The 24,500-nt window shown below is 38.4% G+C and overlaps 1 long non-coding RNA gene and 1 pseudogene across 1 annotated transcript; one reads left to right on the top strand and one right to left on the bottom strand.

The window, feature by feature from the left end:
* Nucleotides 1-258: 258 nt before the first annotated feature.
* On the top strand, nt 259-24,177 carry LOC149991822 (uncharacterized). The gene is made up of 3 exons (XR_016508645.1): nt 259-352; nt 20,605-20,680; nt 24,001-24,177. It is a non-coding gene; the product is annotated as an uncharacterized LOC149991822 (long non-coding RNA).
* LOC149991823 (poly(rC)-binding protein 2 pseudogene) lies at nt 11,396-12,424 on the bottom strand (annotated as a pseudogene).
* Nucleotides 24,178-24,500: the final 323 nt, after the last annotated feature.

Raw genomic sequence — 24,500 nt, 5'->3', positions numbered from 1 at the left:
TGTAATGACTGTAGGGGAATTGTAAGTTTATAATTCCAAAGGAAACCATAGGATGTGTGTTAAAAAACAACAACAACAGGTTAAAGCTTTATTCAAATGTATCCCCTTCATTTAGCTCCAGTGGCTCCGCGACCAGATGGTGTGTGCTTCACAAACAGAGCTGCTGCTGCTGCTGCTGCTGCTGCTGCTGCTGCTGCTGCTGCTGCTGCTGCTGCTATGGGTTGTCAAATGTTCATAAAAGCCCCAAACGGGAATGAACAGTCTTTGCATCTCTGCTCTCCAAGGGTCTGCTCTGTCAGCAAGTGGTCTGAAAGCCAGGAAATTGTGTTATCGGCGGCATCGCGACTGTAAGGTACATTTTCTTTATTACTTCCTTTTTAGGGAGAGGGAGTCAAGCACTTTGCCACCAAACAAGGACCATTTATGGACTACTCAGTCACATTTGCTGTGAGCTGCTGGGGCTGCCACGTGATCCTAAGCATAAACCTTAGCCCATCTCATGGAGCCAAGAATATAGGCTCAGGATTTGAGAGAGCAGAAAAAATGAAAACCGAAAGCTGAAGCCAAATTCTACACACACTGCTACATGGTGGGTAATTTTGAAAGGAAACTTTAACGTCTCCAGTGATGGCATTTGATTTATCCTCCCCAGCTTGTCCAAAGACACTAATACCTCCTTTGAACTTGGGTCTTACATTCCCTCAAATAAGTTGCTATTGTTGTTTTTCTTTTAGATTTTAGAAGTAGAGTGAAGACCCTTGTTAAGGAATGAGACTCTGAGTCATAGTGAGCAGTTTCTCTTTGTTGCTCTGCCATTAGGTCATTGTAGAGCCAATTAACTTTTTTTTATGTCATTTTCTTCTAAGATGGGAATCGCTATGCTCACTACATAATTATAATACTAATGCCCTGTACACTATTATTATGAATATTTACATTCTCCCATTCTAGTCTTTTCCAAGCATAATTTCAAAGCATATCCCCTTAAAAAACTCCCACAAAAGAAAAACACTTCTCAGCAAACTGTTCAATATTTATCTAGTGTCTACTAGGATATGTGTAATTACATTACAGTGACATCAGGTTAATGCAGTAGATGATAAGTAGTAATGTTATAATTGAAAGATAGAGGATGGATAGAATTTAAGTAGACAGGCAGTGGAAAGGGCTGTTCAGGCATGGAAACAACACTGGCAATGTCATTGATCAGGGACTGGCAAACTATGGCCCTTGGGCCAAATCTGGCCTGCCATGTTATTGCAAAAAAAGTTTTATCAGAACACAGCCATGCTCTTTCATTTATGTATTGCATATGACTGCTTTCATGATACAACAGTGGAGCTGAGAAATTGTGAACAGAGACTGTGTGGCCACAAAAGACTAAAATATTTACCGTCTGGACCTTTATAGAAAATATCTGCTGAGTCCTGGCATCGACAGTGATAGAAATGAGGGTGACTTTTCTTTCTTGGAATGGGTGTTCAGAAAGTGTGAGTTTGAATATAGGATAAACAAAAATAAATTTAAAAAAAAGGTATAGAGCTTCAAAGCCATTTTAATAGAAAATAGGAAGAAGACTCATGGGGAGTGGAAATGTCTTGCTCACCCTGCAGCAAACTCAGTTTCAGACCCACATACTGAGAATCTGGAGGAATGGAAACTGCTTGAATTTATTGACTTTATCTGTCATTCCATTGATCCATCCATCTTTTTGTTGAGCATATATTTATTTACTTCTGCAGAATCATTTTGTTACACAAATGAAACATGACCATTGTAGGGAAAAACATTTTTAAAAATATTGATGAACCCCCCAAAAGAAGAAAACCACCCATAATTCTACTGACCATAGAGAACCACTGTCACATTTTGGTATATGTCTTTTTTGTTCCTACATGGAAAAGGAAGTTAATAATGAGTGCCTACTACATGCCAGGCTGTATACTTAGCATTGAAGATGAAAAATGGTGAAAGCTTGGTCTTGACCTTAAGGATAGAGAGCAATGAACCAATCAATGCAATATGGGGTAAGAAGTGCAATAATAGCTGCCTGAAGAGATATAAGAAAAGCAGAGCAGAAGGAGTGAGCACCTCTTACTGTCTTGTTATAATCAAGGTGAGCCTTAAAAGATACCTGGGAGTCTACCAGATGAGGAAGAACTTTCCAGACAGAGGGGAAAATAATTGATGTTTCCCGTGTACCTGTTAGGTACCTAGGAGTTTTACTGAAAACATCTCATGTGATCATAAAAACAATTCTAGGAGGTAGATATTATCATTCACATTTTACAGGTAAGGAAATTGAGACTCTGAAAGTTTAAGGCATTTGCCTAAATGCATTTAGATAACTTGAGGTAGGCATAGGATTTACACTTGTCTGTTGCCCATGCTTTCCCCACTTTATCATGCAGCCTCCCCAGGTTAATCAAAGTCATGATGGTCACTTCATTTAAAAAATATATCTATTGAGCTTGCACTATGTATCAGGTAAAGAATATATTAACTGTGTCTTCAAGGAGTCTTAAATGATCTCTCATTGTGCGCGCGCGCGCGCACACGTGCGTGCGTGCGTGTGTGTGTGTTGAGGGAGTTTGTATGCAAGGTCAGGTTATATTGTTTGGCTTCAGACATAAATTGAAACTTATCTAGACCCCAAACATATATATTGAGTTTCTTCCCTCCTTGGCCTTAGGGCTCTTGGCCCCTTCTTGGAGGATATGGAACATTCATGTTGCATTCTTTGCCCTCTAGAGTGGCCATACTAATTGGATGATTTTAGTACACTGAACATGGAGGTTGCCAATCTTTCATTAAGTCAGTCAAACAATTATCAGTGCTCTTTCTGGATAGCAAGAAGCTCTGCATGCACACCAGGAGATGCTACAAATCTCCCATTAAAACCCAGGAGGTGCTTCAACTTCCAAATTCCACTGGGAGAGGTGGATGAGGGTTGGAGGGTGAGGTTGTGTCTCACTCTGGAACACACACAAAGCCACCCACAGAGTTAGTGAACTGCACCATGAAATATGGCATGGACATAAATGAAATTACAAAGGAATAGCTTCCAGAGACTTCACCTTGAAACCTTAACTTCTACATTGTGAGCACACCATTTATTAACACCACTGCTGGGAAAGGGAGCTGTTAGTGTAATGCAGAGAAGACAGGTCATCTAAGGAACAGAAAATAAGATTTATTGTGGGACCAAAACCTCAGGCAAATTGCCTCTTGTTAAATGTGTATGTTGGGCCAATGTCAAAGCAGTTCGCTCCAGGCAGACACAATGGTCTTACTGGAAAATTCTTTTCACTGCTCTGTGCCTCTGTTTCTCCCTTTGTAGAATGCCATCTTAAGTAGTCTGTTAAGAAAAGGTTGGTGAGTAGGAAGATATTTCATCCTCTTTTAAGTTCCTTGATCTAACTATCATTTTTTTCAAATTTGCTTATGACTTCTTCATCCAGGTGACCTCCAAAATGCTGATGATGCTCATACAACCTCACAACTGTTTCACAGCCCTGACTTATTGACAACTCTATGACAGCCGCCCAAAGGATGCTTCTTTTTTTTTTAAAAAAAAAATTATTGGATTTATTGGGGTGACATTTGTTAACACAATTATATAGCTTTCAGGTGTCCAATTCTATAACACATCATCTCTTCATTGTATTGTGCGTTCACCATCCAAAGTCAAGTCTCCTTCTGTCACCATTTATTCCCCCTTTATCCTCTTCTACCTCTACCTCCTTCCCTCTTGTAATCAGCATACTATTCTCCATGTGTATGAGGATTTTTTCCCCCATACCTGACGAAATGTGGTTGACTACCCAGCAATGTGAACCATAGTCAATGTTAACGAGGCAGAAACTATCTTACATTCCCTTGGAATTTACCATTCTAATACGTGCTGAAGACATCCTACTTTAAGCATCTATGGCTCTTCTCCTTAGGGTTCTCTTTGAACTTCCAGGAGGGGAGGCCAACAATGCTTCCAGGAGCAGCCCTTAGCCAATTATGGCTGGGAGTTGGAGGATAAATACTCCACTTTCCATGTCTCTCAGGTGGCACACTAAAGTGTGTTCTACACAGTCTCCCAGAGTTTCCCAGAAGATTTAGCCTAAACATTCACAATGGTACCCTACTCAATAATACTCTTTATTGGCTTTCTCTCCTTTCCTATCTCTCTCCCTCATTCCTCTAAGTGTTTCCTGGAATCACCTCCTAAGTAACCTACTACACTTGTTCATATTCCTTTCTTCAGAGACTGCATCTGGGTGAGTACCACCTATAATAATCAATTACTTGCCCTATAAGGTAAATGATGTTTAAGGGCACTGTCCCGAAAGCCTTTCAATGGTTTGTCCTATTTTATCAACTCATCAGAATTTCTGGCACATTAACCAACAAGTAGATGCTTAATGTTGTTCTTAGTTTGTCCCACCCCAAAGAACTGCAGACACAACTACTTGGCACTCTCTTTTTGCACTCCTAAACACACTACCTCACATGAATTGGCACTTTCAGCTACATTTTTTCTGTATTAATGATTTCTATTTTAATGCTAGTTTCCAACCTCAGTTTTCATCAGACTGAGCTCCTGATTTCATTTTCTCCTAATTACAATAAGATGTCCAAGACATCTTAGGCATGATGGGTCCTAGGTGGGTGTAAATTGTTTGCTGCTGTTGAAGACACTCTGGGAGGGAACCTTCTGGGGTAGTACAGGAAGTTGTTCCAGATGTCATAAATTTAATGCCAAAAAATTAAAAATAAGTTGCTTTAACTAAACTGATCAGGGTCTGGCATTACAGAAATAAGAGAGCCTCTAGAATGAGTCAAATCTGAAATCTCTGGAAATGGTTCAGAAATACAGAAAATATATGGGTTAGGAGAGTTCTAGAAGTTAGAAGATAGACTGTGGTCATTTAAGGAATCATCATCTCATGTCACATCAGTGATTAGAATACTAGAAGAGCAGGAAGGGATCTTGGGAATTCTTTTATTCACCTTCCACCCTCTAGTTTTATGGGTTAGAAACACTGAGGGCCAGAGAGATAAAATAATGAGTCTATAGACATACAGATAATGAGCTGAATCTATAAACAAGCTCAAAGCTTTTTCCCTAACCTTGGAGCACCACCCCTAGTCTTTGTGCAGAAAAGCCAATGATTCCAGATCAACAACCATTACTCCCACCTTCATCACCAGGGACAACTAGAGAGTCAGGGAAGACAAAGGAAAGACCAGAGTTCTCAGAGGAGGGTCTCTCAAGGTACAACTACCTCAACACACAACAGTTCTGGGAGAAGAGTTATAGAGTGATCACGAGGCTACTCCCCTAGACACACACACACACACACACACACACACACCCTCATACTTGGAAACACTTTCTTGGCGAGCAGTAATTAGGATCAACTCCTGTTTCTATCAGGGACAAAATGTACAAAACAGGAAATTTCTCTTTGCTTTCTTCCTTAGCTTCTCTATCATTTTCTCCCACAAAAGACTGACATCTTTTCTATGCACACTGAACTTAGAATCAGAAGGTACTGTCACTTATTAGTTGAACTTGAAGTACTTGAAGCTTTACTTCCCTTGTCTGTAATATGAGTATTCTGTATTTGCCCTATTTCCTCACAACAAATTTTATGCAAAGGTTTTAGAAAATATAAATCATTATAAAAACATTTTTTAAAACTTCATGGACTTTATTTTAGAGTAGTTTTAGGTTCACAGCAAAATTGAGTAGAGGGTAGAGGGATTTCCATATACCTCCTGTCCTCCCTCAACACACACAATCTCCCTCACTATAAACATTCCCCACCAGAGTGATATATTTGTTACAATCAATGAACCTTCACTGATACATCATAATCATTCAAAGTCCATAGTTTACAATAGGATTTACTCTGTAGGTTTTTTTTTTTTTTTTTTTTTTATGACCTTCCTCCTCTGGGAGTATGTCTACCTTTTTCTGTTTGTTTGTTTGTTTGTTTTTAGAGAGAGGGGAAAGGAGAAAGAGAGGGAGGGAAACATCATTGTGTGGTTGCTTCTCACTTGCGCCCCCAAATGGGGACCTGACGTGCAACCTAGCCATGTGCCCTGACTGGGAATCGAACCAGTGACACTTGGTTCGCAGGCCGACGCTCAATCCACTGAGCCACAGCAGCCAGGGGAACTCTGTACGTTTTTAACATTATAAAAATATAATAATTGTGCTGGTTATTCTTCACCCTCCCTTACTTCCCTAAGCCACATTCTCTACCCTTCTTTGCCCAGCTCTGTGCCCCAAGAAACAGACTACATCACCCAGGTTCCCTTGTCAGCTGACTTCTGATTGAGTTCAGCCAATGGGAGGGCCCAGCAAGAGATTAGAAGGCAGGAGGAAAAAGAGATTGCGATACACAGTAGTCCCTCTCTATATCGCGGTTCACTTATCGCGGTCTCACTGTATTGTGGGATTTTTAAAAATATTATATTTAATTATTTATCACGGATTTTTCGCTATATCGTGGGATTTTGCCATACTGTATACATATGTTGTTAAAGTTACGTAGGTTTAAGAGAGTAGAATATGTTTAAGAATATAAGTAGTGTTTATAAAAGTGTGGAAAAGATTAATAAGGGACCGGGAATGGTTTATAAGTGTGTGGGAAGGGCTTATAAAACCTTAAAAAATAGATAAATACTAAAATAAATGTAAGGTTCCTACTTCGCGGATTTTCACCTATCGCGAGGGTGTCTAGAAAGTAATACCTGTGATAAGTGAGGGAATATTGTACCCTGGTCCCTCCCTGTTTTAACACTCTACTTCTGGCAAGAGTTGAGTCTCACCATGACTATAGATCCTGGTAGGTGGCCCCCTGGTCCATAGCCCAAGTTCTCACTGCAGTGCAGAGACACTATTTCTTCCCCTTGTTCCCTTCAGCTCAATAGTGGTAATGGTTCTTTATCATAGACTCTGGGAACTTTAAAATTCCTTGTTGGTTACCTTCACCTGCCCACAAAGTAGTCTCTTCATTAGAATCTGTACAATTGAATCTCTGGGCTGAGTTCTGTTTCTTGGTGGCATTTTCATTCATATAAACATAACAACAAAAGCAGCAGTAACAACTCAATAACAACTTCCTTGAGTCCTTGCCCTGTGCTAGTTGCTATGTTAATTCCTTCAAGAGTATTGGCTGGATTAAAGGTTAATTTTGAAAAAAGATACAGCCATAATTTACATACAAATGTAAAGTGAACACATGTTGATTGACAAAGACTCTATCCTTAACCTAACTCTAGTTAAGTTCCTTTAAGCCCTCAAGGCTCTAACTTTAGGCTCTGTTGTTGGCCTGCTTATTCAAGAATCCCACTGAGTCAGTTTAGCCAGAATCTCCCATCCTTGGTAGCCCACTTCCCTTGATATCTGATCAAATTTCTCGTCCCCTCCCTAAATATCTTCTTTTCCTGGCCTGCCTTCAGCAAGAGTTCTATCAAGTCTATCGAGTCAGTTTAGCCAGAATCTTTCATCCCTGATGTTTCCTCATAGTAATTTTTATCCACTGACTTCCCCCCACAACTTTGGTTATAAATCTCCACATGTCCTTGTATTCAGAGTTGAGTCAGCTCTTTCCACCCCTGCAAAACCTCATTGCAGTAATTTCCTTGAATGAGGTCTGCCTTAAACAGTTTCTTAAACATTTTTCTTTAACATGACAAAAGTTTTTTTCCATAACCAAACTGCAGACAAGCTCCTCTGAGCTTTCCTTTTGACTAGGCTTCATCCTTGATCCTTATCTTTGACCTGCTGGGCCAGTTTTAGCAAGAAAACCTTTAAATCCAGTTAGTGAAAATCACCCCCCTCCATCCCTGATATTTTATCATCCTAGATATTTGATCAAATTCCTCACCCTCCCATCCTTGATATCTAATCACCAGCCTGCCTTCAGCAAGAATCCTGTTAAGTTGTTTTAGCAAGAATTCCTTTACCCTGGATGTCTCCTATTAGTAATTTACTATCCACTGACCCCCTAAGTCTACTTATTGGCTCTAAAGAACTGCCTGTGGTATTCAGAGTTGAACCCTATTTTTCTCCCCTACTGTGAAAGTCTTCACACATTTTAAATAGCCTTGAATAAAATCTTTCTTACCATTTTAACAAGCATCAGAATAATTTTTTCTTTAACAATGTTAAATATTTAACTCATTAATAAAGGAGCTGGTAAGATGTTAAACCAGTTCAAGGGAAAATCCAAAGAATAGATACATTTGTAGATCAGAAATATTTAAATGGGTATGCAAAGGAAAGCAAAATTGATCTCTTCCATAGTTGGGGAAGGAAGTCAGTTGAACCTCTCTTGGGCAGAATTTGCGTGTCTATACAAGAATTATTTTTGCAAATACAGAGTTGTAAAATGGCTCAAAGGCAATGAAAGGCTAGAATCATATAACCTCAAGAAAGTTGTGCTCTAGACTACTGCCCATATGCCAAGTGCAGCCCACTGCGTATTTTTGTAAACAAAATTATATTGGAACACAGCCACACCCATTTCATGTGTATTTTCTACGGTTTCTTATGCTACCATGGCAGAATTGAGTAGCTGTAGCAGTGGCCATGTAGACCACTTAAAGCATTTACTATCTGGCCATCTACAGAAAGGTTTCTTGACCTCCCTGCTCCGAACGGTGCATAGTTTTCCCTTGAAGCACAATTTTTTCTACAACTTATTAGGAATATACCATGATTAGCCCCATTTTATAAGTAAAAAATACTAAGACCAGTAAATGGTGGAACCTGAACTCTAACTCAGGTCAGTCTGATTCCATCAGTAGTGCTGTGATCAGCAAGTAAATTAGTTCACCCTAAGAAAAAAATTCCCAAGGCTTAAATACATGCCAAGCATCAGAATACCTTAAAAATTTTTTCATCTTTAAGAAAGGAAACATCTTTAAAAAGCTATGTGTGTGTGTTCATATATATGCGGGGGTGGGGGGAGCAGGAGACAAGAAAAGAGTGACTGCTGTGATAACTACTTAGCCTAATTTTCTTTTATTCCTTGGTGTAAAACTACTTTTTACAAGAGCGACTGAATTAAATTGCAGCCCGTTTGTACAAAGCCGGGCCGTAGTTGTACATCACTGAACAAGGAATTGAGCCAGAAACTGAAAATTATTTCAATTTTTTAGTGTTTTCTTTTGAATGTTTGCTCTTTCTGAATCCACCCAGAATCACAACCCTGTATACTTAGTGCAAGTTAACTTCAGTTGTCACTTTCTTAATTGTTGACACCTCCCCTCCCCCATTTATTACATTTTCTTCTATTTTAAAGCTGTTGGAAGTGGTAGTCTCTGAAAGGAATTAAGTGGGTTAGTTAGCATTAAAAAGCCCTTTTACTTAGTATTTAAAATCTCTAAATACCGCCTCCATGCACACACATTTTGTGAATGGGAAGGTGAGATGAGAAACTTCACCTATAAGAGAATGTCTGAGACTGAATCCAGCCACCCCATTCCCCAATCATATTTGGAAATCATGTCTTTAGTATCAGGTTGCGTGTGAAATCTTTGTCAAACCTTTTTCTTTCTTTCTTCCTTCCTTCCTTCCTTCCTTCCTTCCTTCCTTCCTTCCTTCCTTCCTTCCTTCCTTCCTTTCTTTCTTTCTTTCTTTCTTTCTTTCTTTCTTTCTTTCTTTCTTTCTTTCTTTCTTTCTTTCTTCCTTTTTTTTTGCTACACGTTCATAAATAAATATCACTAATAGTCACAAGACACAGTGGGTGAATTTCAATGACTGAATTGCCGTGGAGAAAATGAATGGACTCTTAATAGGGTTGCTCTCGAATAATAACTAAATTATTAAAATGTAGTATGGTGGGTGTCACTTTCTTAGTGTGGCAACTTAGATTTGAAGGTGCTAGTGTGAATGTCTCAGGAATATTACATTGCCCAGCCCTTTGGAAGGATTTTAAACTTTTCTATGGCCTCTAGCCTTCTCTCTTTTACCAGAGCCCATGTTTATTTCTATTTTTCATCAGCTCTTATTAGTAGAGAGTGTAGTAGACAGTATTGGTTATCTGCCACATCCCCTTGGTATCCACCTCTGCGCCAAAGGCTTTCCTGCAAACACCTGCACTGCCTTTTCTAGCCCTAGGAGCACAAGGCAAGGCCAAAGTGCTGGAAACTAATCCTTCCCCAGGTTGCCCTCACCTAATGATGACTGTGAGTTGGTAGATAAATATCCAGCTGCCTCACCCCTCCATTGGAGCAATGATGAGATGGGCAACTCTGGGGTTTGGGATATCAGTGGGCTCTGGGAGTTCTCCAGCAGGACTGAACTCCACTGACTCCCCCAGTGTTTGATAATGTTTCCTTTATTGGTTGACGTCTATGTCTATCTCAATTTCCCTACTGGTGTTTTCTTACAATCACCACCCAAAGAAATGACTTGCACTCAGATCCTTCTCTTAGATTCTGCTTCTAGGGTAACTCACACCAAGACATAAAGTGGGTATGAAGATTTTTTCCTCACCAATTATCATGCAGCAAAGGCAACGTTTTTTAATTTCCTCTCACAGAACAACTTTGCCAAGTCCTTTGCTCTTACCAGATAGCAGCACGTTACCCTGGGAAAGCCATAAACTTTGGGGTTAAGTTCGATCTTGAGTTCAAATCTTGCCTTTGCCATTCTCTTGCTGTTTGACTTGTGTGACCTTGTTCAAATTATTTTGCTTCAGTAAACCTCAGTTTCTCCACTTATAAAAGAGGGATAATAATACCTCCCTCCAGAATTGTTAAGAGAACTAACTATATAATGTACACCAGCAGTTCAGTACAGAGCTTGGCATATAGCAGTAAAAATATAAATGTCAGTTCTTTGACCTCTGATGGGTTGCCCCACTGTCATTACCAATAGAATGTAATGTTCTTGTTCTTGTAGCTTTTGTCATAGGAGAATAAAGCAAATACATACTCAGAGAAAGACTATATCAAGATTCTAAGCTTGATGTGATTGCAAAACAATAGTAAAGATAACTCTGAGGAAAACCTTATATAGTTAAAAAAAATATTTCCAGTTCATTTGTTAATTGTTTTTTGAAAAACTTCTGACATTCTAGGACTAAACTGAATTGTACTTAGTATTCCACTTTTATAGTTCTATGACAAACAAAAACATTATAAGCAAACAAAACAAAAGAGGGAGAAGCTTATAAGACTAAATATGGAACTCAACTCTAATAGCTGAATGGAGAAAGGAATTAAAGTGATTAAAAAATCATAAGTGGATGATAAAGTATAAAGAAATAGAAATTTTACAGACTATTTAAAACCTGGAATTGCTAACTATTCAGAAACTACACAGATGGATCAAGAGTGGTGAACAGCCAGCAAAGATTATAGAAATATTTGCATTGCTTTAGCTGCTTCCCGTGCCACCCATCTGAGGAAAGCCTGACAGATGTTGAACCAGCCTAATGCTGGCAGAAGATCCAATAATGGTAACCTGCTTATCACCAGATCTTTCCTACTGGGCTTGCAGTTGATCTGTTACATAAACATCTGGTAGATCTTACTGATTTTGGCACCCTATTGCCCCATTATGAAGCCAATTAAAATGCTTGGGATGATGAGTTCATAAATAGTCTTAGTGGATGCATCCAAACTTGCCCGAGAGTCTTTCATCTGTAGAGAGTGGATTCAATGTCATTGAATCCAGGGTGGCCATGCCTTGTAGGAAAGCAAGACCTTTGCATTGCCCACAGGGGGAGCTTGGTCAAATGTGGCTGTGGAATGGCATGTGGTCCTTGGATGGTATAGCTCTCCAGAGGAAGTCCCTTCAGATCATTGTTGAGGCACATGTATGGGGTGATGTGGGGAAAGCTCACACATTGCTACCTATCCTGTACCTGTCCTGATCACCTGCAAAAAAGATCAGGGAGCTGGATGACCTTCAGAGCCGACTCCACCATAACCAGACTGGTATGTGTTGACAAACTCAGTGATGGATTTGGCATGCCAGCAGTTGTGATGGCCTGCTCAGTTAAGTTGGGAAGCATGTGCCCTTCCACCTGGACCTGAGCCCCTGCACTTTCTGATCAGATATCCTTGATGTTGAAACCACCTTTCCCAATGAGATAGCTATACTGGTTACAGGGATCACTAGGATCAGGGGAGACCAGGGTCTACTGGCAGCTGTGCTATTGTGCTGATGTCTTCTTCCAGCCTGTCAATAATCACAGTAAAGGCTTTAAAGATGGTGTTAGTGGGTCTAGTTGAAGTGGTAATTCTCTCAGCATAATTCCCTTCTGAAATATTTATACACACCTCTCTCCCGACACAGCATAATAACTGATCCTCCATTCTTTCTGATGGTACTGTCAACTTCCTTTCCATGCATCAGGAGCTGGATGAAGACATTTTATTAACCTTCAATCATACCCTCCATCCATTGCAGGGCCCTTGTCACTTCCCGGCTAATCCTATTGTTCTTCCTCTGGCCTTCAGCCATTCGCCTTCCCACCCACTCCCCTTTTCTCCTTGAGCCTACATTTTTTGGTTTTCACCACTACCAGTGACCAACGACTTGACCATTCAAAGTTCAGCTCCCCAGACATGAAGACAGGCGTGATTATTAAAGAAGATACACAAAGCACTATGCATAAAGGGAAAACAACTGATATATTGGATTACATTTAAATGAACTTAAGACAAGCCTTAGAAGACATTTGCAACTCTTGTACCTTTATTTAGAATAAAGAACTCCTATAAATTAAGAAATAAATAGAAACTCAGTAGAGAAATGAGCAAAAGGTTTGAACATGAGCTGCATAAAAGAGGATATCCAAGTGATGAATAAACATAAAATGTGTCCAACCTCATTACTAATCAGAGAAATGCAAATACAGGTCTCCACTATACATTGAATAGATTGGCAAAACTTAAAACATCTGACATTACCAAGTATAACCTAGGGTGTGAGCAACTGGAACTCTTATACACTGTTAGTAGCTGTGTGAATTGGTATCCTCAATTAGAGAAAGAATTTGACGTTATCTGTTGAAACTGAAGATACTTATACCCTACGCTCCACCAACACATACTGTACAATTCCATTTATATAGCTTTCAAAATCAGACAAAACAAGTCTATAGTTTAGGTATGCATACTTAGGTGGCAAAACAATAAAACACTGCAAGGGAGTTATTACTATAAAGTCAGGGAAATGGTTACCTCTAGAGAAGAGGAAGGACTTTGTAATGGGCCAGGAGTATGCAGGGGTCTAGTGAAGGGTCTATTTCTTGACCAGGGTGGGTAGTTACAAGAGTGGTTGGTTCAAAATAATTCATTATGCTGCATGTGCTTCATGTACTTTTCCATATGTGTGCTGTATTTCATTATAAGAAAGTTTAAAAATTTTTTCTCAAAATATTCTCTGAGAAACATTAGTTATTGAGATTTTAATATATGTTACCAAAAGTGTTCTATGGTCCAAAACATTTCAGCACTGGAATAAATGAAGATGAACAGACCTTTAATATGCCAAGGTACATTGTAAAATTCCAAGAGAGGTCAAGAGTATGCAATGATTTATGTTACCACAGAAGACTTTTCCTAAGGGATGCCTTAGAGAGCATATACTTACGAAAAATAAATGGAAGAAACATCATAAAGCAAGTCCCAGTCTCATGAGCCAGTTGATCTGGTCCAATCAAGGGCTTCAGGAGCTTGATGCAAAGCATGATATGCAAAAGTACAAACAAATAAAGTTTTAGGCAGTGCTGATCTGGATGCCCTCACTATTCTTAAAATCCTCATAATTTCAAGTGTCTACTCAATTGATTCCAAACACTGAATAGTGAAGTGTCAGCCCATATATATTCTCATATTTTCCGGCTATGTTCGTTTCAGTTTTCATAGTCACCATGTTGATAACTAGGTGTCTGTGGACAGATGAACCACCCCAGATTTGCTCAGTTTTTGTTGTTTTATGTCAATTACAATAGTTTATAAGAAAAATCATTCTGATGGGACCCAAAATCTTCCCCAATGCTAGTGCTACAACTGTGCTATCACTGGGACACCATGTCATTTAGCTTTCACTGTATAACAAGCTGCCCCAAAACCCAGTGGCTTAAAACAACAACCACTATTCTTGTGCTCTGAAAATTTGGACTGGGCTCAGATGGAGGAGCCTTCTGCTGGTCTCAGCTGGGTGTCACATATGTGTCTGTGGGCAGCTGCTAGGTCAGCTAGGATATTGGCTGGCTGTTAGCTGTGGCAGCCATATCAGTTCTAGCCATGAACTTCTTTCATCATCCATCAGGCAGTCCTGGATGGACTTTTTCACGTGGTAGCTGTAACAAGAGTCTTAAAAAGAGCAAGAGAATAGACCCAATGTGCAAGTGCTTTTCAAATCTTTGTTTGCGTCACATTTGTTATTATCCTATTGGTGAACAAATCACATGGCAAAGTCTAGAGTCAATGTAGAAGGAGACTACCCAATGGCATGAATACAGGGAGACTTGAACAAATTGGGAGACATTATTCCATCATTCTGCCAAAGGTACTTCTGGCATCACAGCCATTTGTTACCAAAACTGTGTATTTCTAAAACTGTGTTGATTTGTGGTACCTCTGATACCAGTCAAATTTACTACTGAGTAGATTTTAAAAAACAAACCTTTTCAATAGTCTTTTAAAGGAATGATCCAAATAGGAAAGGCCGATAGACATAGAGATTTGTGCATTTCAAATATATAACAAAATGTAAATAGTTTTTCCTAAGGAAAGTGTACAAGACGATTATTCAGGAGAAGTTTAATTATAACCTTCAAAGAACAGAGAGATCCTAGCAGATAAGGATGAACTTTGGGTTGCATTTTTACAGAAATACAAAAACTATAACCTTTCCTTTAGTTTCACTTTTTATTTAACAAAATCTGTTCATTTTTTCAATATGACTGTATCTTGTTTACAGTTTAACTGTTGCAGATTTCAAATTATTATGTAAGACTGGACATATTAACCCTGTCTGTTGGAAGAGAAACAACCTGTCATGTGGGTAATTATGGCTGTGGGAGACAATATGAACAGGCAGAACAGGCCCAGACCTGCTTTCTGTTGTCTTCAGCCATTGATAGTATATGGCTGTGACTATGAAAAGTTGGAAAGGGACTCAAATCTCTAAGTCACAACAGTATTTTGAGGTAGTTTCTCTCAGGAAATGGCAAGTCAAGGATCATCAGGCGACTCCATGTGGGTTTACCAATTTTTATTGCATTTGATCACCTAGGGCCACCTTCTTGTACTGATTTTACACTATCAAGACCACAAGAAAGAATTGTCACCAAGAATTTTAGTCTCTCAATTCTGTCATTCCAAGGTAAAGATCTCCTATTCTTTTGCTTTGGATGACATGGAAGTCTATAGATAATTTAGAAGTTGATGAGGTTATAGTTTCTAAACTTTAAACTGATAAATTGAGATGATAATAATGATGATAAAGAGTACCAGCTGTTACCAAGTTCTTATAAAAATCATATCATTTAAGAATCATAGTATAACACCCTTTTGTTTCTATTTGACACAGCAAAAACCAGAGGCTTTAAGAGATTAATTTGCCCAAGGACCCACGACTTGTAAATGGTGGCACCAGGATTTGAATCCAGGTGTAATCCGACTCTAAAGGGCTGCTCTTAACTACTGAGCAACACCACCTCCTTTTGAGAACTTGCTGGGTATGTCTGAGCATCATCAACATCATCTAAACTTTTCCCGAGCATTTATTCACTGTTGGTGTGTGCAGAACTGTGCTGGAAGTACGGCATAAAAAATGCCTCTTGCACAAAAGAATGTAGGATAAACAACCTTATAAATAGCTTTCTCTAGTTGGTGGTCTTGGTAAAGATGGAAAGCATAAATTATAATAAACTTGTCAATTGACAAACCTGCTTTTAGTTAGAGGTTTAACACCCTTCTCCTCCCTCAACAAATCCTGATAAGAGAGTTGCTAACAAGCAGCAAAATGAAACATTTGTGCCCTAGCACCTCATCTCCACCACATTCATCCCAATATTTTATTGATGAAGCCACAGGAGACCAGGGAGCAGCCTGGGTATCTCATAGCTGTAACTTTCAGATATCACATCTTCGAGAAATGACCTTTCATATTTACCTATGATTTTACCTGTGTTCTGCCAGTTAAATGCACAGATTCAGACTGCATGTGATCAACCACAGAACTGCCATTTTACTAGCTATGTGACTTTAGACAAGTTAATAAACTCTCTGGGTCTCAATTTTCTCAACTGGAGAAAAGATATGATAGTAGTAATTTTTTGCAATTGAATTATTATGAAGATTAAGATAATATGTGTAAAACACACAATGCCTGGCACATGGTATGTGCTATTTAAACACTAACTATTAAAGTTATTATTCTGTTAAACAGCTTAAATTAGGTAGAAGTTTTCATTTTTTAATTTAAAAACTTCTAGAAGTAATTAAAAAATTTTAAAATAAAAAACAAATTTTTTCTGATTTTAAAAGTAATATATGTTCTTTGTAAAAGTTTAGAAAATGACTTTTGAACTTTTAAGTATCCAAATTCTACTATCTGAGATTACGCATTAAACCATCCAGAAATTAGTGGCTTAAAACAATAATCAATTATTACTTTATAATTCTGTGGGTTGGCAGGTTGGGCTTAGTGCATCTCTACACTCTTCTGGAGGCTTGGCTGGGGCTGGATGATTAAGCATGGTCTCACTCACAGCTGGCAAGTTGGCAGGGTGATGGCCAAGGCACCTTAGTTTTCCTCTACATGGCCTCTCCAGCAGGCTATTCACTTGCTGGACAATAGGCTATTCACCTCTTCACATGGTGGTCTCAAGTTTCCAAGCACAAGAGGCAAAGCCCGAAAGCCCAAGCATTTTTCAGGCCTTTGCCAGTAGCACATCTGCTAATGTCCCATTGACCAAACAAGTTACATGGCTAAGCACAGATTCAAGGAATCAATAGACATATTTCACCTTTTAATCTGAGGAGAGCCAAAGCCACATTTCAAAGGTACAGGTATACAGAGATAGGAATAATTTGTAGCTATTTTTGCAAACTGCTACAGATAAATACTGTTAAAGATACATATATAAAAATATGTACATGTATATGTATGTGTATATATGTATACATATACAGGCATATATATATATTTATTTACACATACAAATACTTGAAAAAAATACATACCCAAACAAAAGAAATCATATTGACTATGATGTTTTGTAACTTTTTCCCCATTAATTACATACTGAGGGCATTTAATGTCTTTATTTTAAGATGTGCATAATATTACATTATATGGATATACCATAACAAATTTAACCAAAGTCTCTTGTAGGACTTTTAGGTTGTTTCCAGTTTTGCAATAACTTTCTGACTATGTAGACTTATATACATTTTTCTCATTAGTTCCTTGGTGTACATAATTTAAGCTCTGACATGTTTTAAGAATACTCTACAGAAATATTGTATTCAGAGATTATATTCAATATACTCAATAACACATTGAATATTGACCTTAGCAGAGCAGAGTCCTAAGGGTAACACTTTTGTGGCTGGACTCGGAAGTTCGGGTCTTAGGAGACAGGGCCAAGGAGCTGGGGTAGTAGGTGGTACTCAAAGGTACTGGTGGTGGGATAACTATTATTTACTTTTACAATCATACTAAGTATCAGCCATATGTTTCCCATCACCCTCTTCAACTGTAGATGTTGTCTGTCTTTTTAACATTTACCAATCTGACAAACAACATTGCTTCCATGATAACAAGAAAATAATACCATATTTTGTTTTGTATTTTTCTCTCTAATCATAAATGAGGGCACTTTTTACATCTCATTAGCATTTGTATTGGGTTGTTATTGTTGCCTTTAATGAATTGGCCGTTTTTCTTTGGGATGTTATTCTTTTAATTAAAAAGCTAATATTTATTCATACCTTTCAATGTGCCACTATTCTAAGCTCTTAATAGGCATTACCTATTTTAATATTTACCATGACCCAATAGAATTAATATTCCTATTTTAGAGATGTAAAAATAGGGGCAAAGATTCAGTAATGTGCACACCAGGATCTTGTTTCTCAGTTCTCGGGTCAGGATTCAAATCCAGCAGTCATATTGTATAACTCAAGTTCTTAATCACCCTGACTTATTCTATTTGCTTCTGCAGTATTAACTCATAAAAGCTTTTTACATACAGATATTAACTTTAATAGGTGTTTTACATTTTTCCTAGTTGGTTCTTCTACTTTCAACTTTCCTTGTGGTGTTACTTGCTAGACAGGAGTTTAAAAATCTTACAGATGCACTTTTCTATATTATTTTTTTCAGCTCGATTGAGGTTTAATTGTCAAAATCCCCATATATTGAAAGTATACAATGTAACAGTTTGATAAATGTGTATTTGTAAAATAATTCCCACCATTAAGTTCATTAACATACTCATTGGTTCACATAGTTTCCTTTGCTTTTTATTTGAGAACACAATTTCTACTCTCAGCAAATTTGAAATATACGATACAGTTCTGTCAACTATAGTTACCATGTTAAACATTAGTTCCCCACAACTTATTCATCTTATAACTGATAGTTGTATATAGTTTAAAATATTTACTATGGTCAAATACTGCAAGCTTTTTTCTTAATGGATTTTGTCTCTAATATCATTCTCAAATGTTCCATATCTAAAGAATATAAAAATATTCATCTATATTCTCTTCTATATAGAACTTCAGAATTGCCTGTATTAATAAAATATATATATGTTTAGGCCCTAATTCAGACTTACTGAATCAGAATTTCTACAATGAGGACTAGATGTTTATGTTTTTATTATTTTTTTAAAAGATTTTATTTATTTACTTTTAGATAGAGGGGGAGGGAGGGGTGAAGGGAGGGAGAGAAACATCAATGTGTGGTTGTCTCATGTGTGCCCCCAACTGAGGACCTGGCCCACAATCCAGACATATGCCCTGACTTGGAATCGAACCAGTGACCCTTTGGTTCACAAGATGGCACTCAATCCACTGAGCCATACCAGCCAGGACAGATGTTTATGCTTTTAAAAAGATAAACAAACTTAAAATCCAGGAGGACTGGTAAGTACATATGTTCATCTCTTCTTACTTTCCAAAGTACATGAAATTGACAGAAGAAATACTAAATTATAAATATATCTACAAAATGAACTTCAGATGGTTCAAAAGTTAGTTGTGACATCCCAAACTTAACTTTTAAAAGAACACATAGGAAACAGATATATATATATGAAGGGAGAGAGAGAGAAAGAGAGAGAGGAGAGAGAGGTTTTAAGGAACTGACTGACATGGTTGTAGGAGTGGGACTGGAAAGTCTAAAGTCTTCAGGGCAAACCATTATGCTAGGAATCTGGCAAGAGTTTATATTGTGGTATTGAGTCTGAAAGCAGTCTGAAGACCAAGTTCCTTCTTTCTTGAGGAACTTAAGTCTTTTCTCTTAAGGGCTTAACAGATTAGATGAGGCCCACACACACTATGGGTGGTAATCTGCTTTATCAAGCTCTACCGATGTAAATGTTAATCGCATCAACAAAATACCTTCACAGCAACATCTTACTGGTGTTTGACCAAACAACCAGGCACCATAGCCTAGACAAGTTGACACAGAAAATTAGCCATCAAAATAGTTATATGACCCTGTAATATGGAAGGATTTTTAAACAAGATATACACATGTAGATTAACACACACACATGAACTTGATAAGTGGTTTGAAAAGGGGGGAAATGTTGTTTTCTTACCCTGTGCAGTTCTTCTCCCTCATTTGAGATGCCCCCAAGTAGACCAGAATTCAAATGAGATAATATGCTTCATGGAATCATCACAACTTGCTTCCTTTCCAGAGAGCTATTTTCTTTTTACACTTCTGTGATTCCTGATAAACACCAAGAAACACAGTATAAACATAAAAGAGACAAGTGTGTTTTAATTTAGGGCCCACAAACCTAGATATTAGCTGCGGTACCATAATATCCCAAGCCAAAATACCAACCGATGATGATTTTTTTGATGCCCTAATTTAAAACAAGCATGATTTATTTTTAAAAATGCAACCTCAAAACACAACTCACCAGACATGATATGAAATGTGTTATATGCCTAACCAAAAAACAAAATGCTACTTGGTACAGTGGACTTGAAAATGATCTTACTATTAATAGAGCTCCTGGATGGCTGCGATCTGTTGGATCTGATACATTAAGGTTTTGGCAGCTGCTGAAGATTTAAAACAAGATATTCTATATGTTATTGCTTAATATGAAAACTAGGTCATGAAATAGCCCTTTGGTGAATTAAAAAATATATATTGAAGAACCCAATTCCATCTTTCGTAGATACCTGTCACCAAGTGTGTTTGGCAAAACAGCAATGTGATTAGCAGACTCATTCTTTGGAAGTGTGTGAAATTGAGAGCAATGTGGGGTACTCTGTTACTTTCATCTCTTCATCTGGAACAAATACTTCAACTATTGTACACCTGCAAAAAATATTTGCTGAATCTAAAAGTGTCCCTCTCTTTCCTTTTAGATTTTGAGGGCCTGACACTGAACTACTGATTCGAATGTTTGGATTGAGAACCTTTACAAATATATCTGTCTGACAGGTAACATTTTCAAGAGTTTAAGGTAACACTGACCTGTCCATCTAGGCTCAAAATATTTTTAAATGTTTAGTTGTAGGAAATATTTCTACCCACCGTCCCCTTTATATATAATTATTTTTATTTTTTGTTGTATTTTTTCCATTACCTTTTATCCTCCTTATACCTTCTTTCACCTCTGCCCATTCCTACCCATTCCCCTCCTCCCTGCAATCACCACACTGTTGTCTGTGCCCATGAGTCCCACCTTCCCCTTTAAAAACAAGCTTTTCTTTTTTTAAGAGATTGCAGAAAGGAAACCTTTAGTGGATTTTAGGGTTTGGTTTTTTTTTTTATTTAAAGAAATAATTGTTTTAGATTGGATTCCCTGGTAGTAGACCAAGGGTTCATAAAAGCCAGCAAGGAAATAGAACTGGACAGGGAAGCACTCCAAGGAGGGGTGATATATCAAACAAAGTCCCCAACGGGTAACTTGGGCTCAGTCCGGCTCTGGGGACAGTGTAGGTTCTCATCAGGGGACAAGGGAACTGGAGTATTTATAGACCTCCCTCCTCATAACAGTCAATGAATCAGAGCTCACTGCAGCATAGATTCCCAGGTACTTCTGGATCTCCTTGCATGAACATCATGGGTTGTAGCAGCCTGAAGGCTGTCCTCTAACAAACAGATGCAGGTGCCAGCTGGGGGTGGGGGAGAGTGAAAGGTGTGTATGAAGATAGTGAGGGGCTCTAAGGGGATATGTGCAGACATCTGACAGCATCTGCCTCACTATTACACAAGGGATAATCTGTCAAGATCTCTCCACAAATTCAGAGCAAGCTTAGGTATGAAGGCAAGGAGGCACTATGTAGGTAATGCAAGATTTGAGGCAGTCACCTTATTTTTTTTGGTGTCTCAGTCCCCACGCTGAGCCAACAGGAGAGAGGTTAAAGAAGAGTTTGCTTTGGAGATGGAGAACTGTGGTACTCCCCTCATGAAGGTAATCCCACCAATAAATCCCAAAGTCTGTGAGGTTGGGGACAGTGAGCAGGTCTGAAGAGCAAGGACAAAGTAGGCACTTGGGTCAAAGACAGAAAAAAATGAGCTCAAGCCAGGGCTTCACTGTGGAGAGAAAGGAGAAAGGGATTGGTGAGGGGAGCTGGAACGGAAATAACCATTATTATAATTATATTATAATTATAAAGCTATATTGTACAACATTTAATAGTATAATATATGAATTATTTAAATAACTGTAATACATTTTGAATGCACTGCCTACATTTCAAGTACTCAATAATCACATGTGGCTAGTGGCTTCCATATTAGACAGTGTAGTTCTAGAAAATTCCATAATCACAGCAAGTTCCGTTGGATAGTGCTGTTCTAGAGGTTACGAAGTGGATAAAGGGTTGACATGTAATGGACTTCACTCTCATCTCAAACTCTTGGTTTCTTCCTCTTGATATTCAGCTTATAACAAACCAAATTTTGCCACTGGGATTTCCTTGAAAACATTTGGAGTAGCCAGTTAAAGGGCAATAGTATAGTGATACTTTTTACTTTCTGTTTTGCATTACCTTTGTTAAATGGCTTTGACTCCTTGGGTCTAACATGAGTCTTTAGCAGTTGAATGTTAACTCAGATTGAGTACACATTGAGCTTCTGATGAACTTTAGAAAAACCAAATAATCATGTTCCTTTCTTCTTTGATTGCTGTTTTTCCTTTACCTTATTGTTTGTGCCCATTTTAATCTTTGCAAGGAAAAGGAAAAAAAATGTGATCTCAAGAGGGAGGTGGCAAGAAGCCACATAGTAACAGAAAAAGTGGCAGAATCTAACTTTCTCAATCTTTTCTACTCCCATTGCCGCATGGCCAGGACACAACAATTCTGTTTAGTTGCTGGGACAAATTCTCACCACATCAAGTGACCAAGTAGAATCTGGGCACACTATTTCCAACAGTTTGAGAGCTACTGCTAGTTTTGTTGACATCCAGGAGCATTTTTACAGTGCAGACTGCCTGCTGAGACACCTGTAAAAAGTCTGAGGTTGAGGAAATCCTGTGTTATAATTGATCAGCTTTTTGCCAAAGTTGAATTACAGATTGTCTTAATTTGGGTACTCCCAGAAGAAGACCCTGACACAAGGATTCAAGTGCAAACACTTTGTTTATGGGGTAAGTCCTGGAAACACTGGTAGTGGGTGTTGGAGAGAGGAGGAAGAAGGTATCAGTTAGGATACACTATCAAGCAAGTCTCTCAGTGAAATTTCTGGGATCGACTGCCTCACAATTATCCCACTGAGGGGTGAGAGAGCTGGGCATTTAGACATCATTTCTCATTAGTCATTGGTTGAGGGATATTGGGGAAGAGGAGTATAAGAGCGCCTTGGGCCTACTGTGTCCATGAGCAGAGAAAATCCTCAAAGAAATACAGATTCAGGCATTCAGACTGGCATGCAAGGAAATGGTGAATGTTGAAGAACAAGAGTGAAGCATTTACAGAGTCTGCTACACACGCTTATTTTTATGTATAAAACAAGACAAAATAGACTTAAGACTCTTAGTGCACAGCCCATCCATGTCTTAGTAAGGCTGATTCACTGGCACAGAGGACATAATGAATCATTGCCAAATGGAAAAACAAAAGATTCTTTAATGGGTAACTTGACCTCTGGTCAGAATATCTCAAATAGTTCAGAGTAAGGACAGAGTCTGGTATTAAATGCCTCTGAATTAAAAGGTCAGGGAGATGGTGTTCTGCACCGAAGCAGACATGGAACAACTTATTTTAAACACTTGGGTGGCTAATGCATTCTGGAATTTCTGAGAGACTTATCAAATGCTGAGACTGAGAAAGCCAAGCAGGGGCATCTGCATGCCAGGAATATATGGTTGTATATGTGCCACTATTTATCTGTTTGTAAAACATGCCATATGTTGACAGTCTGACATATGTTGAGTTATATGTTATATGGAAGATCAGTCAGGGAGAAATAAGAGCCAGAGTATAATAATAAGAGGGAGAAGGAAAAATGTGACAGTGAAAAGAAACCCTGTGATTTTCACTAGATGGTGAATCCTTGAGCATAAAGGGTATGTCTTGGTCATCTTTAATCCCTAGTGCCTACGTTTTGCTGGGCACATAGTATATACATGCTTTGTCAGTGCATCCTGTGGATGAAAAGATGTAGAACAAGCAAGGTGCTTAGAACCATGGCTCCTACATAGATGATGCACAGTAAGTGTAGATTGAATGAATGCATGAGAGGCTGTTTAGAGCTAGGGAGTCTCTTGGAGTTTCATTATATCACTCTTTTACAAATAAAACTGACTCCTGTAGGAACATGAAAATGATGGCAGCTTTGGGGCCCTGGTATTGGAGTTGGTGCTTGTGTCACGAGGTGTCATCTACCATTTTCTTTACTGTACGTCTTACTGCTGGTGTCTGGAGTGTATGAGTCCCTGCTGCAGCTGCCCCTGGTGCCCTTGGCCACTCATTGCATTCTAAGGCCCTGTACGACTGGTAAGTTATGGTCTGATGACATACAAAATGATAGAACTCCTAAAAGAAAACATAGAGGAAAAACTTCATAACATTAGGTTAGGCGATGATTTCTTGGATATCAAAACAAAGTCAATGAAAGCAAAAATAAAGTGGACTACATAAAACTTAAATACGTTTGTTCATCAAAGTTTATAATCAACAGAGTAAAACAGCAACCTACAGAACAGGAGATAATGTTGCATATTATATATTTGATAAAGGGTTAATATATTGAATATATAAAGAAGTATAACTCAAAAACAAAAAATTAAATGATCCAATTAAAATATGGACAA

This window comes from Furipterus horrens, unplaced genomic scaffold (genome assembly GCF_987537825.1).
Source record: "Furipterus horrens unplaced genomic scaffold, mFurHor1.1.pri manual_scaffold_17, whole genome shotgun sequence".
NCBI classification, from domain to species: Eukaryota; Metazoa; Chordata; class Mammalia; order Chiroptera; family Furipteridae; genus Furipterus; species Furipterus horrens.
The sequence above is the reverse complement of the archived record's forward strand: the minus strand, read 5'-3'. Positions and strand labels throughout refer to the sequence as shown.